Source organism: Lissotriton vulgaris, chromosome 7 (assembly GCF_964263255.1).
Source record: "Lissotriton vulgaris chromosome 7, aLisVul1.2, whole genome shotgun sequence".
Lineage (NCBI taxonomy): Eukaryota > Metazoa > Chordata > Amphibia > Caudata > Salamandridae > Lissotriton > Lissotriton vulgaris.
This window is the reverse complement of record NC_141695.1, coordinates 981,876,491-981,891,380: the sequence shown is the minus strand read 5'-3', so window position 1 is coordinate 981,891,380 and position 14,890 is coordinate 981,876,491.

The following is a 14,890-nucleotide window of genomic DNA, read 5'->3' as shown; positions in this document are numbered from 1 at the left end:
ATTTTGAGCTTGATTCTCAAAACATTGCACATTTACACAGATGGGTTACTTATGTGTTTCTTGTAAATTACTGGATTTTTTTGCAAGAGGCTTTTCAACTGACATCACAGGTTCATTCTGACTACCTAATTTCAATCTAGGCGGTCGAAATTGAAACTAGACGGTCATTCTGGCTGGATTCGGACGGGCTCAAGGAGTCAAATACCGGCCTGTGATCCCAATGGGCAAAGTTTCCACCATTGTAACTGCAATGCTCGGTTTCCAACAGGCTTTTCAAACTAGGCTTTCTGACATGGATAGCCTGTTGCAATGTGAGTTTTAGGCCCCCTAGCAGGGCCCCCTATTTCTTGCAGCTTGCAGTTGGGGAGCTGAGGTTAATCCCTGCACCGCGTGCCGGCACCTTAAGGTGCCTGTAACACGGTGCAGGGATTAACAGAATCTCCCATTTCCCTATAGGAGGTTGTGCTACGGCCACAACACAAGCTACCATAGGGAAATGGGAGAATGTGACTGCACCATGTGCGGTCGCATCGTAAATATGCGGTCTGGACCGCCAACCGGATGTCAGTCGGTCCCGAATCCATGATGATGTTGGATGGAGGCAACACCTACCAACATCATAATTGGGCCCTAAGTCTTTCCAGGTTCACCACCATGTATTTCTACTCACATTACACCCCCTAACAGGTGTGGGATAATTTTCTTGCATTTCTGGACCTGAAACCAGTATTAATTCTGCCAGAGACATGTTTAAATCTCTGACCATCTAGGTGTGAACAGCTGTTACAAAAGTGAGTGAATGTCCCAAAACACACACGCATCTGGGTGCTAATTGTAGGAGAGTAGGGTCTGCTTCCTATGGCCACCCCCACTTTTTGCTGTGATTCTCTGTTTTTTTCGACTTTAGTGTGGCTGTGGGCCTGCTAATCAGACCCACAGCTCAGCTGTTCTCTCTCTAAAATTAATACCATGTACTTTAGGTACATACCAGATTGGTTACTGGGTCACTCGTGTGAGCCCCTGTATAGTGTACCATTGGTACCCAGGGCATAGGTGTACCCTAGGCCTACCAGGAACTGCAGCATGTATTCTGCCACCCCTGGTTTGCCTTTCAAAGTGAGACCACTGGCCTGTTCACACAGCCTGGGTAAGGTGGTGTAATCACCCCTTACTTAGATATAGTATACCTATGTCTGCCTATACATATAGACACATATACACCTATAAGCCACTCCTATGGTAGGCCTAGACAATCCTGGAGGCAGAGTGCTTGGTTTTATGGTTGAGGACACCCTAGCATGAGCTGTTCCATGATATAGCCATACCATATACTCTTAAGTGCATTATAATCCTCACGGTTAATGCTAACTTTGGTTTGGCTTTATCAAAACGTGTTGTGTAAGGTGCCAAACACTTTGGAATACTACCCCTCCGCCAATTTTGGTCACGGGGGTAGCATTCCACCCTTCTAGAGGGAAAATACATGTAAGTTACTGCTTTACCCGGCTAAAGTTAAACAGAGCCTCAGTATCACAAAATGGATTCTGCTGTCACAGACACGAGACTGACCCCTGTTGCTGGGGGAAACTCCAGCAAGGGCGGCCAGGACAATAGGTTTCCTGTCCAGTGAGGTGCCAGCACCTCCCCAGACACGAGTTTTGTGTATTGGGGCAGGGAGGGCTGCATTCAGTGAATGTATCTAGACACTGCCTGGGGCACACAAGGTGCTCCATGCATTGCCAGGTTCAAACCAGTTGCTGGGGCACTCCATCCCCAGCTTTGGCACAAAACTGGACAAAGGGAAAGGGGTGTAACCACCCCCTTCTCAGGTCCACCAATAGGAGGGACCTAGTCAGGTAATCCACCCCCCTTTCTTAGTATAAGTATAGGAACTGTGTCCCCAGGACTTTAGATTATCCTGGATGAATCTTTGAAAGACATATCTTGGGCCTTCGACATTCAATTCTGACTGGAAGACAGAAGACATCTCCCTTGTGGTCAAGAAGTGACCACCCTGTGCAAACAGGCACCAACAGCATCTTTGCTGGTCTGCAGTTTCAAGGCTCCCGCTGGAACCCGAAGACTCTGTGACACAAAAACTAGACTTCCAGACTTTGCTGACCCTGACCCACATCCACAGCAAAGCTGAGACCCGTGGCATACATGAGAGACATGGGACTAGACATCTCAGACATCCTGCATTTTGCTACCTGCACTCCTTACCTCAAGCCTCAGTAAGTTGTGCATTGGAATACGAGAAGCCCCAATCCCGAGCACTATTTGCACTGAAGCTCAGGTCCCCACACTCTGCAAGTGTCCCATGGGCCCCACCTTTGCATTTGATCTTGATGCGTCTTCATGGTTCTTTGCCCATAGGCTAGTGAGCACCCTGAAGATGCCATTTTATATTTACTTTGCTTTCCTGATTGCTCCAGATTTGCTCCAGATTCCCTGAAAAGGAGAAATGCCACAGACCTTGCTGGTCTGCAACAGAGCAAATCTTGACATCCTGCGTGGGTTGCAGTTGCCAAGGCTTGTTGGGTCCAATCTGCATTCCAATACTGCAGTCATCTAGATCCATCATGAGAAAGCTCGAATCCAGCACCTGGTCATTGTCGATGCCTCCTGGACCTCGTGTCTGAAGAGACAAACTCACCTTCTTCACCTTAAAGCACCCGTCATCGCCTGGTTCTTTCCTGGTTCCTTCCTGGTCACTGGTTAATGACGCAGACTCTGTCCTCTCTGCTTTCAGGTTCTTCACATCACCGATCCACTCTTGGATCCACCCGGACATTTTTCCTCTGGTCGCCTGCAGCACTTCTTTGCAGCTCTCCATAGAAAACGACGACATAACCCGACACGAAAAGACACCTATGCACCTTGCTTCCCTGGGTGAGGTAACATGAGTACTCCAGTGCTCCTATGGGTCTTGACTCTCAAAGGGTCCTAGTTTAAAAGGGTTCCATCCTAGTCCACCTGGAAGTGTCCTAAATTGTAACTTTGTATCTTTTACATACTCCATAGAAAGTCAATGGAAACCCGCGTCTGTGGTTAGACACTACACTCGGCTCCTGTGGGTCTCCTACTTCCTAACGTTGGGTTGTTTAGCCCCAGTGATTCTACCGGCCCTAGGCCTGCTTTCTAACTCTCACATTGTACTTATACCACTTTCTTAGTATATGGTTTGTGAGGCCCCTATGGCATAAGGTATACTGTCCAACTTATCATTTATTAACTGTGTGACTTGTATTGTATTTTGACTTCCGACCTCATAATGAGTGCAGAGGAGTTGTGTTTAGATTAAATACATATATATTTGATATATACCTTGTGTGGTGTCCTTTCGTTTGGTATTCAAGGGATTATATATGGTAAAACAACTTGCTTAATTCGCCTACTGAAGTCTTAGTCTGAAGACTGCTGGTTCATGCTACCACTAGGATAGCTTTCTATAAGGTTGACTTTACAATGACCATCAATAAGGGTCAATTAGACTGGTGCAAGGTGCCCACTAGAACTAGTGGACATCATATGCCAGGCTAACTTCTCACACTAATCTGCTTTACAACGTACCCTCATGTTAGATCTGTCATTCCCCAGAACTTGGAGAAGATTGCCTCACACATAATACTAAAACATACCGGAGCCATATCACAAATAGGAGTCACTGCTCTGGTCTGCCACACATGTCTTCTTTAACTTGATAAGGCCAGTGCTCCTTTTCACAATAGGGGCCAGATATACGTAGCTTTCTTCAGGTCGCAAATGTCCTGAATCACATAATTGGGCCGTTTGAGACTGGAATTTTTATTTTTTATTTTACCAAGCTTTTTTTTGCGATTAGTTAATCTATTTACCAACTGTTGGACTTGCCCCTTTTGGCAGGTTCACTCTGAACTTTTTTGTGTTCTCCTAGCTTTTTTCTGTTACCTGGTGATGGTGATTTTAGGTCTCTGCGCATTTTAGCACTGTGGCCCAGTGTAAAGTGTGTGCGCCCTCTGTGTATGTGTGGTGAGATGGGCCTGCCCTCCCATAGGAATGCATAGGGGATATGTGTGTCCCTTGTTGTTCCTGGTATGAGAGGAGTGCAGGTGCGAGTTTAGTATGTGCAATCTCGTGGGAATAAATGCTGTGCGATGGTGTGCGTAGATTTATTGTGACTAGTGAAGAAATGCCACTATTAGAAGTTGGAATTTTTGTGTGCAGTGTGTCTGCCTGCCTAATGTGAACTGCCTGTCTGGCGTGTGATTGACAGGTGCTGGTTGATGTGGGTGGCTCCAGGAGCTAGGATGGGTCTGCCCCGAGGTGAATAGGGAGATCTGCATGTAGATAGGAGGGAGGAGTTGAACCTGGGACCTGAATAGGGCTGTGTCTTCCCTCCACAATGCTGGCTCCACCCACTGTGGTGCTTATGATGTCCCTGGCCTGTCCTGTGAAAGGGAGAGAGGAGCTGAGCAACAAAAGTGCTCAGGAGCTCCCCTGAACCAGTTGTATCTGGTTCTCCCATGGCCTACACTGTTAAAACAAAGGGAAATGTGGTATAAAAGGAGGGGCTGTGACCCCATGAAAATGTTCTCTTTTGGATCCTGTCAGAGGGGGGCATGCTGCTGGTGCCCTACATTGCCCCCCTGATGCCTTCAGGACATATGGGACCTTTTGCTCTTCCTTTGACTTTGTCCCAGGAACCTTGCAAACCTTTTTGCACCCTGAGAGCGCTATGCTCTGTTTCTCCCAATTTCCCCCAAGAGAGAAGCCGGGGCTGTGCAGCGTCACGCTGCTGAGAAAGAGAGAGGGAATCCCCAGATTAGGAATTTCCCTGTGATGCCTGCAACACGGGTGCCCACCTCGCTTATATCACTATTTTTGATGGCGGGTGCCCACCCCGCATGGCCGCCTATTTTTATATTTTTTACTAGCAGGAGCTCACCCTGCTTTATTTTCTAGTTCAGAGGGAGCCTACCCCTCATTGTGCCTTCTCAATTTTATAACTTAAGGAGGTGCCCACCCCGCGTTTCACCGCCGCGGCCCGATCCGCTATAGAATTTCTCCCCTGGGATGTGGGCGGGGCTGGGAAAGAAAGTTCCGCCCGCCGGTGACGAGAGCGCAGAGCCGGCTTCTGTGAGGAAAGGAAGCCCCGTGCTGCAAGGTGCCGAGTCCCGAGTCCCAGGAGAGGGCCCGGGTGAAGAATCCAAGAAATCCCAGGCAGGAGCCCACCCCGCGCTGGACCTTGAAGGGAGGAGTGCGGCCGGAGCTGGTGCGGAAGGGGCGCGAGGCACATTGTTGGTGCCTGTCTCTCTGTGCTGGGTGAAGCCAAGAGGAGTCCCGGGTCCCAGAAGGGGGCCCAGGTGAAGAAGAGGCGGTCGGAGCAAGCCTACCCCCGCCGCTTTTGAGAAGTCCCTGCCCCCAGGAGTGAGACCGGGCGAAAAGGAGACCACAGGCCATCACCAGAAGCCAGAGATCCTCCCCAACTAGACCCGGTGAGTGGAGGGGAGCGAGAGATGTGGTGGGGTGCCAGTGAAGGCACTGTGTTTAGGTTTCTTGGGCATCTCCGTGTGGCAGTGTTATTTCCCGAGCCCCGTGTGGCTCCAATGACGTGGCAAGGTTTTTTTTTAGAGCCTAAGTGGCTCCAATGCTTGCATAATTATTTTCAGGAGCTAGTGCACTCCATGGGGGCAATATTTGTCTACAGAGACCCGTGTGGCTCCCATGTGGGCATCATTTGTTCCCAGGGCCCTTAAGAGCCCCATGACGCATTTTTATATTTACAGCTGCCCAGCAAGTAGTGGGCACCTGCACCGTTTAGGTCCTTCTTTACTTTTAGGGGCATGTCTGAAGTTAGGAGTGAAATGCACTTCTTTGCCCCAGTACTTCTCATTCACAGCGGCGCAGCACTTGGTGCCAGCTGCTATGTTTAGGCCTGCGCAAAGTGCGCACCCTTGACTGTCGCTGCATTGGCAATGCGCCCTGACATTCTGGACACAGGGCATTTGAGCCCCTTTTTGGATGGCCAGTTGGCCAGGGGGATTGTTAGATTTATAGGGCGCCAGGTCCGAAGGTGGTGTGGTGCTACGAAATGTAATATATGTAGTATGATTACGCACCCTGTTTGATACCTCTAAATGTGGTATTTTATGATTATGAGGTTGTTTTGCATATCATGGTTTATACTAGTGAGATTATGTCTCTTTGTGCGATTTATGCCCCTAATGTGAGTTATGCTTAGGAGGTTAGGGTATAATGTGTTTAGACTTGTGAGAGAATTGCATAATGTGTTTATGCAGGTGAGGTTGGCGCAGAATGTAATTCGCACCTGATGTGAGACTGTGCATAATGTAGTTTATGTTGCAGGCTGGTGCTAAGTACAGTGAGTACCAGTGTTTATTGGTTGTACGTTTACGATCTGTTTTACTTTTGCTAAGTTTACTTTGTGATGGTCCTGACAGTGGTCCCAGTGGGCCTGTCATGTGTAAATAATTCCCTTGTAGAAATGACCTAGTGCCAGGTGGCACCATGTATATTATGTGTTTTCTATTTTAATGTGTTATGAGAATACAAAGGCTATTTTTGATATAACCTTGTATGGAGTTCCTTTTGTAGTGTGCCTGGGATGTTGTTGCTGTGTGCGTGTGCAAATGCTTTACACATGGCCTCCGGGATATGCCTGACTGCTCCTGCCAAGCTACCAAAGGGGTGAGCAGGGGTTATCTTTGGCCTGTAACTCCCCAGCCCTGACTAGAGTGGTGGTCTCTGCCTGGCTTTGGTGCAAGCATTAGCCAACCAGAAATCCCATTTCTAACACTAACTCACAAAATGGGTTAGCGATTCGGTATTAGGAAGGAGTGTGTTAAGGGCGTCCCTTACGAATAGTGACTCACAGTGGCACATGTGAATGTTTTGCGACGGCAATGCAATTGCGAAACACTTGCATTTTACCACCTAATTCAAGTAGGTGGTACCCAATTCGCAAACAGGAAGGGATCCCCCATATGTGGAAAAGGTTTTTGAGAGGAAGTAGTTAACTCAGAAAATGGAAAGAAAACTTTTCATTTTTGTTTTTGAAACGCATCTAGTTTTCCTTTATGGAAAACAGGCTGCATTGAAAAAAACTTTGCTTTATTTAAAAGCAGACGCATATATGCTGGTATGCTGGGAACAGCAGGCCACCTTCCCTGTAATTTTAGCAATTCCCCATGAATCAAAAATTGCAACCTACCTCATAAACCATCAATAAAGTAGGTCAATGTGCGGTCCACTGGGAATAGCAAACAGTGTAAAGCACACTGTTGTACATAACTATTTGCAATTATCTAATAGTGAATTGCAAAACTTTGCTATTAGGTAAAAACAAACCTTATTCTATGTAAAATGGCATTAAATGTGCAGCTCCAGCAAAGTCTTTAATTGGCACCTGCCCTGGGGCTAGCACAGTAGTGAAATGTTGACCATCTGTATAAAGCGAAAAGGTCTATCTTTCACTGTGCCGATGGCAACCTGGCCTGCACTCTAATAGTGGACAGAGATCCCCCTGCAGGCAGGTGTGTAGATTGACTGTAAAGGATTCCTTTACCTCCTGCAGAGGGGCATAGTCAAAGGGTACACTGACTTTGTGCTGCACAATCATGGTGATGCCTGACAGGTTCATTGCCTTTGCAGCCATGTGTCTAATACATGTAGGTGTCTAATACATTGTTGGAGCAGATGCAAAGTTTTTTCTTACTTACTTGGTGTTACGCCCGCATGCAAATGAGGAAGGCCTCCCTTAAGATTGTGTCAGCTGTACAGCAGCACCTGGATGAACTGTATTACGGATGGGGAAGCACAAGCATCGGCTGTCCCTTCTGTAAAAGCAAAATGCAAAGAGCAGGCACACGGTCCAGTGTACCTTGGGGTACTTTTGATAATACATCTCCTGATGTAATCTCAGGTAGGGTTAAATCACTTTTCAAGTGTCAATACATATTTTGGGGCCTCTTACTATGTCGGTCGGTGAGCCTCCAACCGCTCGTCAGAGACTTACCGAACGAGATGGTAGGTTTACAATGCGACTGCCGAATTACAATGTAGGTGTTTAGAGTTGGAACCTGCCGGTCAATTCAACTGGCTTCCGACGGGCTCAAGCAGCCCGTAAACCAGTCAGAAACCTACACATATTACTTTACAGAAGACATTTACACAGTAGGCGTTATGATGCCGGTTTTTGACAGGCTTTCAATGTCGGCCTTTCTGACATGGAAAGGCTTTCAGAGAGTGACTTTCCAGACCCCTAGCAGAGTCCCCTTCTCCCCTGGCCTGCTGGTTGTGGGGCTGGGGCACCCATGAGGTGCCTGCCACATGGTGCTTGGATTTACAGAAACTCCCATTTCTCTATGGGAACTTGTGCTGCTGCCTACTTCTGACCGCAGCACAAGCTCCCATAGAGAAATGGGAGTTTGCGACCACACCATGTGCAGTTGCATTGTAATTGCGGTGTCGGGACCGCCGACCATAGATCAGTCGGTTCCGCACATACAGAGATGTCGGGCAGAGGCAACTCCGACCGACATCATAATGAGGCCTGTTGTGATTAAAATATGAATTTATTCTCAAACAGAAAACCATTTGTGCTAATAGGTTTAACAAGTGTACCAATGTATTTGTGAATGAGGCCGCCAATGTTTTAGTAATGAATTATGTATTTGTAGAAGTTGACATTTTCTTTTTTGTGAATTGTACACACACAGAAATGTGAATGCTATCTAAAAGAAAGTTCAAATACCTTTTATGACTAAGTGGGTCTGTAGAAGTGTCCTAATTCATTAGTACATTTTAAGATGGTTGTTAAGTGAAGGAAACTAGTAAAGTATTTTTTTGTAACGTTTTGTGATGCACAGTGTCGGATGATTAAGAGGGTATTGTATTTTGCTACAGTCTATATTATTTCAAAATATACAAATACCAGCACAGAATGAACAGTGGGTGACTTTTCTAGAGTGCACCATTTGGTCCAACAACACAGCAGTGAGTATGTCTCCCGCATATAGGTTTGGTTATGCACCATTATTCCTCTTTGAACAGAACAATCTAGGTCTTAGCAGTCTCAGCTAAACTCTTCCCATTGAAGTAGGATCAAGTCTAATTTGCATATGGCTGGTTTCTGTCTGTAGAGGAATGATAGTCAAAAGACAATAAACTAGAACAGCAGTCTTAAACAATTGCCCGTGAATGGGACTTTTACAAGCAGTTTATCTAACATCATTGTGCTTTCTTTAGTGTGATGCCCTAAGTGCAAAAGAGGTTGCACTTCAAAGCACGTCTTTTGATATAATGGAAATAAACACTACCATGCAATTTAAGCACATTTTCATCTTTTTTATAAAAAGGAAAAACACGGAATGAGAGTAAGACAATACGTACCCTGTGCAACTTTTAAAAGTGACATTTCTTCAACTGTCAGTGCAATCAAATCGGAGGCCCAGTAAATTATATTTTCAGCCTATTTATGCTTACTTAAGCACACTAAGAGGAACATTAATCTTTATTAATAAATCTGCCCTAACATCTGTGATACCATTAGTGATGGTCATATATGATGCCTTGAGTTCATTTGCTGATGCTGTTTAACAAGTACCTGCTTCTTAATCACTGTGTTAAACAAGTGGCCAGAAGCAGACAACCCAGTTGTTTTCGCTTACTAAGTGATCACGCACAAAGGTTATGCATTATGCCAGTCGTTACATGATATAGTGTATGCTATTGTTGTCAATACATTGGTTGAGCTGCATTGTGAATGCGACAAGAAAGCTCAGGTTGACTGATGGTATTTTCTGATTTCTTATTCATACCCGAAAAGCACATTGTCTGTTGTTCCAGTTACCTATCTTTTGTGTGTTATAGAAAAGTCGTTTTTCACATGTTTAAGATTACCCAGTCAATCACTGATTATTCTGTTCAGCCCAACATATTGAAGTACAGAAAAGAGCTTTAAATCATCCTCATGGTACGGACTTGATCTGACCTTCACAGACCAAGAGAAGTACCAATAATTCAGGAATGATTCAATAAAATATCTTTTCAGTGCACCTCTCTGTTTTTAGGCCTGCCCATATCCTGTACCCACGTTATTTTCACACTCACTGATTAAAATATCGATGTAACGATTATTGAATGTTTAGTACTGCTGTTTACTTCCCATCCTATGATGCATTTTTTTTTACCTATTTCCTAATTGTGTTACTGTTCTGTTTTTAGTGCTCTGAAGTAACCATCAGGGGACATGAAAGCATTATATAAAACTCTTTTAATCAATAAAGGAGTAAATAAAGATATTCCCCTTTACGTTTTAGGGGACAGAATTCAGGGCTTTATTTAGAGTTTGGCAGTTGGGATAGATACTCCCTCAAAAACATCGAAGATCTACCATACCCCATCTTCCAAGGCCGTTATTGCCCATGGTACTTGTAAACGGCGGACAGGATATCAGAAATATTTTGACGGAGTTATCACTTACATCAAACTCTGCATATGGATCTATGTATTGTATACAAACAATAGCAAAAAATCGAAACTTTCAGAATAAACTACTGACCTTAAGTTCTTTTTTTACTGAAAAATGCATTTCTTCATTACCACTCAAAAACTTGATTTTGGAAATCATAAATCTCATCTGACCATCCCAGCTCTCAGTTCAGTGGTCATTTTTGACACCTGTGCCTCACAAACACTGTGACTGGTTGGACAGTTAGAAATACCAAGGGGTAACTCACTACAACAAAAGAAAATGTGCAAACTGCACAGACTATTTGTACACCCTGTAAGTGCAACCTGCTTTTCTCTGTGACTCATGTGCCTGTGCCCTGTTTTCTATTTCCAGACTTGCAGAGCCATGCAGCAGACTATTTACTGATATCACAAAAATATCTGTGAACATTTGTGTGTTCTTGTGTTTCCATGAATAAGCCCATCAAAGCCTGACTTGTTAGCTTAGCCAATGTTTATTTTATGGGTCTTTGGTCACTTTTTTTGCTTTTTGTTGGCATAGTGTACTTTTTCTAGTTCAATGAAAAATATCGTTCAAATCAAAACTACAGAAATCAAGCAATGGAGTACACTTCTCAAAACACTAAACACAGATCACAGCCTAAATGATAACATCACATATGCTATCATTGATAGTAAGTAATTTGCAATGAACATACTTACACGAGTGATTTTTAGGTTAAATCATAATCTAAATTATATTTCGAAAACATCTATATAAAATTATAGTGTGTGCCTACCACTTTCAAACTCGTGAGCTTGGGTAAATGGGATTTGACAGCCTTTATCTATTTTCTCAATAGCTACATATAATCCAATAACTTTCATGTTTTATTAAAGAGCCCCACTTTTTACTAAGATAAATGTGTTTCAGATTGAGGTTTTAGGGGCTTGCCAAGCACTTCATGGACTGGCTTTCTGCCAAAAAGTGATCTATAACCTTACCGCTCACTATTATGCAAATCGCAATTTGGCAAAGCGATCTCAGCTCTGAGTATTTCTCTGAAGACAGTCACATTTTTCAACCTTCAACTATTCAATTACATTTGACATTTAATTTCAACCTAACTATCTTCGTCTTGAAGAATACATACACTCCTGCGATCCTGCTAATAGTGGAACTTGTGTCCCATTAAAATGTTGCTAATTTGTTCATCTCCTTCAATGTATTTGTTTCAATTTTGGACTGACAGAATACAAATCTATTTCAGATCAAGCTAAGTGTATGTGGCATGGATAAAGGCCATCATTGGAGGGAGCGTGCGTTTGCTGCCTGTTAAAATTCATACATGCGCCTCTATTAAATCATTGAGGAAGTAAGACTGACAAGTTCACACGCATCCAACCATGTAGTACAGGGAAGTGATACCGAAGAATGGCATGTCAAACACAATCAAGTTTGGAAGTTAGTAATTAATCCAGGGAAGGTCAGCTGCATCCTCTGATGAGACCCTCCTACATTTAGCTAACATCAAGCAGGATAAAACACAAGGGGCGGGATGCATGCCTTCATTGCAGAACTTTCAAAAAATTGTGTCTGCGCAGTAATGAGGGCAACTCTTAACTTCTGCATACTCGTGTACTACAAACCAGTTTGCTTCTCTGTCATACCTGTTCAACAAAAGGATATAATAATTTAGAGAGCAATGCATTAACGTTGACAACAGTACAGCACTCGAACAAGTATTTGCTTTATTTCAAATCTGCAATTCAATTACTATTTACGTACCATGAATTCAAATTTGGCCTGACCTGTGACAATAGCAGGGTACCATCTCATTCTTGATTTCTGTTGTTTATTTTTATTCCCAAAAATTGGTTAGCGATTTCACAACCTATTCTGCATTTTACTTCTTACATATTTTAAACACTGTGGGGCTCATCTCATGATGTCGGTCGGAGTTGCCTTCGACTGACACCGTTTTGTGGAAGGAACCACCGACCGGCGGTCGGAGGCTTTCCGACTGACATCATAATCAAGCCCTATATCTTCCTAACATTATTTTTCTTCACAACATTCTATACATTGGTTATGGTTCACTTGGTCCAGTTCCTAACTATTTTTTCTAAACTACAAATTAATGACATTATTGTAGCATGTTTACCAACATAGACATTAGAAAGCTGTAAAAACCTATGCCTTAGTCAGTTATGTTACTTTGGTGTAAAAGACGCACTCATGGTTTGATCATTGGTACCACATAATTAACCCCGTGATGGGTTACCTTTGTAAAAATTGAGATAATATTTGTGTTCAGAGTTGTATAGTACTTGCAGTGTTGAACATAAGATCTCCTGTTTTGGTTATATGTGTTACGTAAAGGCAAGAGGTATGATGGTTTTGAATCATTGCAAAGCTGCGTGGCATCTTTGAATCATGCGCTCTTTATGTCAACTCAAGTCAAGTCAATGAATTTATATAGCGCGCTACATACCCAGAGGGTCTCAAGGCGCTTGAAGAGGGGTGGGGAATTACTGGTCGAATAGCCACGTTTTAAGTTGCTTTCTGAATGCTAGGTGGTTCTGAGTGAGGCGAAGGTGAATGGGAAGTGAGTTCCATGTTTTAGCAGCCAGGTAGGAGAAGGATCTTCCTCCCATGGTGGTTTTGTTGATGCGAGGTACAGCAGCAAGGGCTTGGTTGGAAGAGCGCAGCTGGCGGGAGGGGGTGTGGAAGGAGAGTCGTGTGTTGAGGCATTCGGATCCGAGTTCGTAAAGTGCTTTGTGTGCGTGGGTTAGGAGGCGGAATGTTATCCGCTTATTGACAGGGAGCCAGTGGAGGTCTTTCAGGTGACCAGAAATGTGGTCTTTACGTGGGAGGTCTAGTATGAGTCTGGCTGCTGCGTTCTGGATGCGTTGGAGTTTTTTCTGAAGTTTTGCGGTGGTACCGGCGTATAGGGTGTTTTCGTAGTCCAGTCGGCTTGTAACCAGTGCGTGGGTGACCGTTTTTCTAGTTTCGGTGGGGATCCAGCAAAATGTTTTTTTGAGCATGCGGAGAATGTTGAAGCAAGATGATGAAACGGCGTTGACTTGTCTGGTCATCGAGAGTTAAAGCTGTGAGTCCAATTCTGAATCCCATCAACAATTCCACATCAACTGCAAGCTATCTGCTAAAATTCAGATATTCCTTCCATCTCTGCATGACAATAAAATACTAGTAAATGTGTTGCGCTCCACACTCCACTCCAAGGGCAAATACTGCATTTTAATTTGCAGCTATTAATAGAAGCTCTTTCTAATGCTTCAAAAATTACTATGGTATAATGAAAGGGTCACTGTAACTGGGACTTTTTTCTACGATAAACACAAATTCTCCAGCATATTGTACTTGGAATTCCAGCATCTACAAAATCAAGCAGAAAGGACATTCGGCATGATGGTTATGAGAAATCATTTCCCGTACGCCCAGTTTGTAGTGATTTCGGGTTGCACTTCAGATGAAATAAAAATGGAAGCAGTCATTCACAAATACATATGGTCGAGGGTAGTGATTAATTTAACACATTTATTTTCTCACGAGTCTCCACTGGAGAGCTATGTGCAGTTTTAGGTCCCGTTTTGAACATGGATACATTTATTTAGGTGATCAGTGGTCCAGGATCCCTTTCAGCTGCCCGGATCAAGTTATAGAAAGGCTACCTCAATAATTTATGGAAGGAAAAAGAAATTAAAAAAAACATTATGCTTAGTGGTTGGTTAGGAGAAAGGGAAAAAATGTACTACATATGCACTTGGACATCACTTTCTTCACCTTTAGCATTCAATAAAAACAACTTTACTCTAACTCATATTATTGAATCCCATAGATATAGTGCATTATAAGCAAACGCTATTGTATGTATTTTACTATTTCCTCTAGGATTCAAACAATTCTCTGAAAGACTACTGTGTATCTGTAAGAAATTAATTATTAGTTGAGAGGGTTAGAAGCTCCACTTAAATAACAAACACAATTCTTGTCAGGGTGAACCACAAAAAGTCACTAAATTAACCTGCGCTTAACCCTCTGGTATCTTGACACAAAAGCAGTAATAGTCAACACAATACAAGAAAAATGCCACACCAATTTCGAAAAATAGAGTAAATGGTATTAAATGAAATAATACCATGAAGAAAAAAATCCAATCGGTTGAACTGGAGTTTTGATTTTCTAAAGTTTTAATGAAAACAGTTCCAAAAGAACAAAATGTCAACTGTGGTTATCAGTTGCGCCACATTGGGACAAAGTTACAAGTTACAACGTTTCACTTCATTTGGACATGGACAAAATTACAAGTTACAAAATTACAAGATCAGGCTAACCTCAAAAGAGCATGGTCTGCGTACAGGGACCAGGCCAGTCCCACTGAGAGTTGTACCATATTTCCTTGGTGCAAGA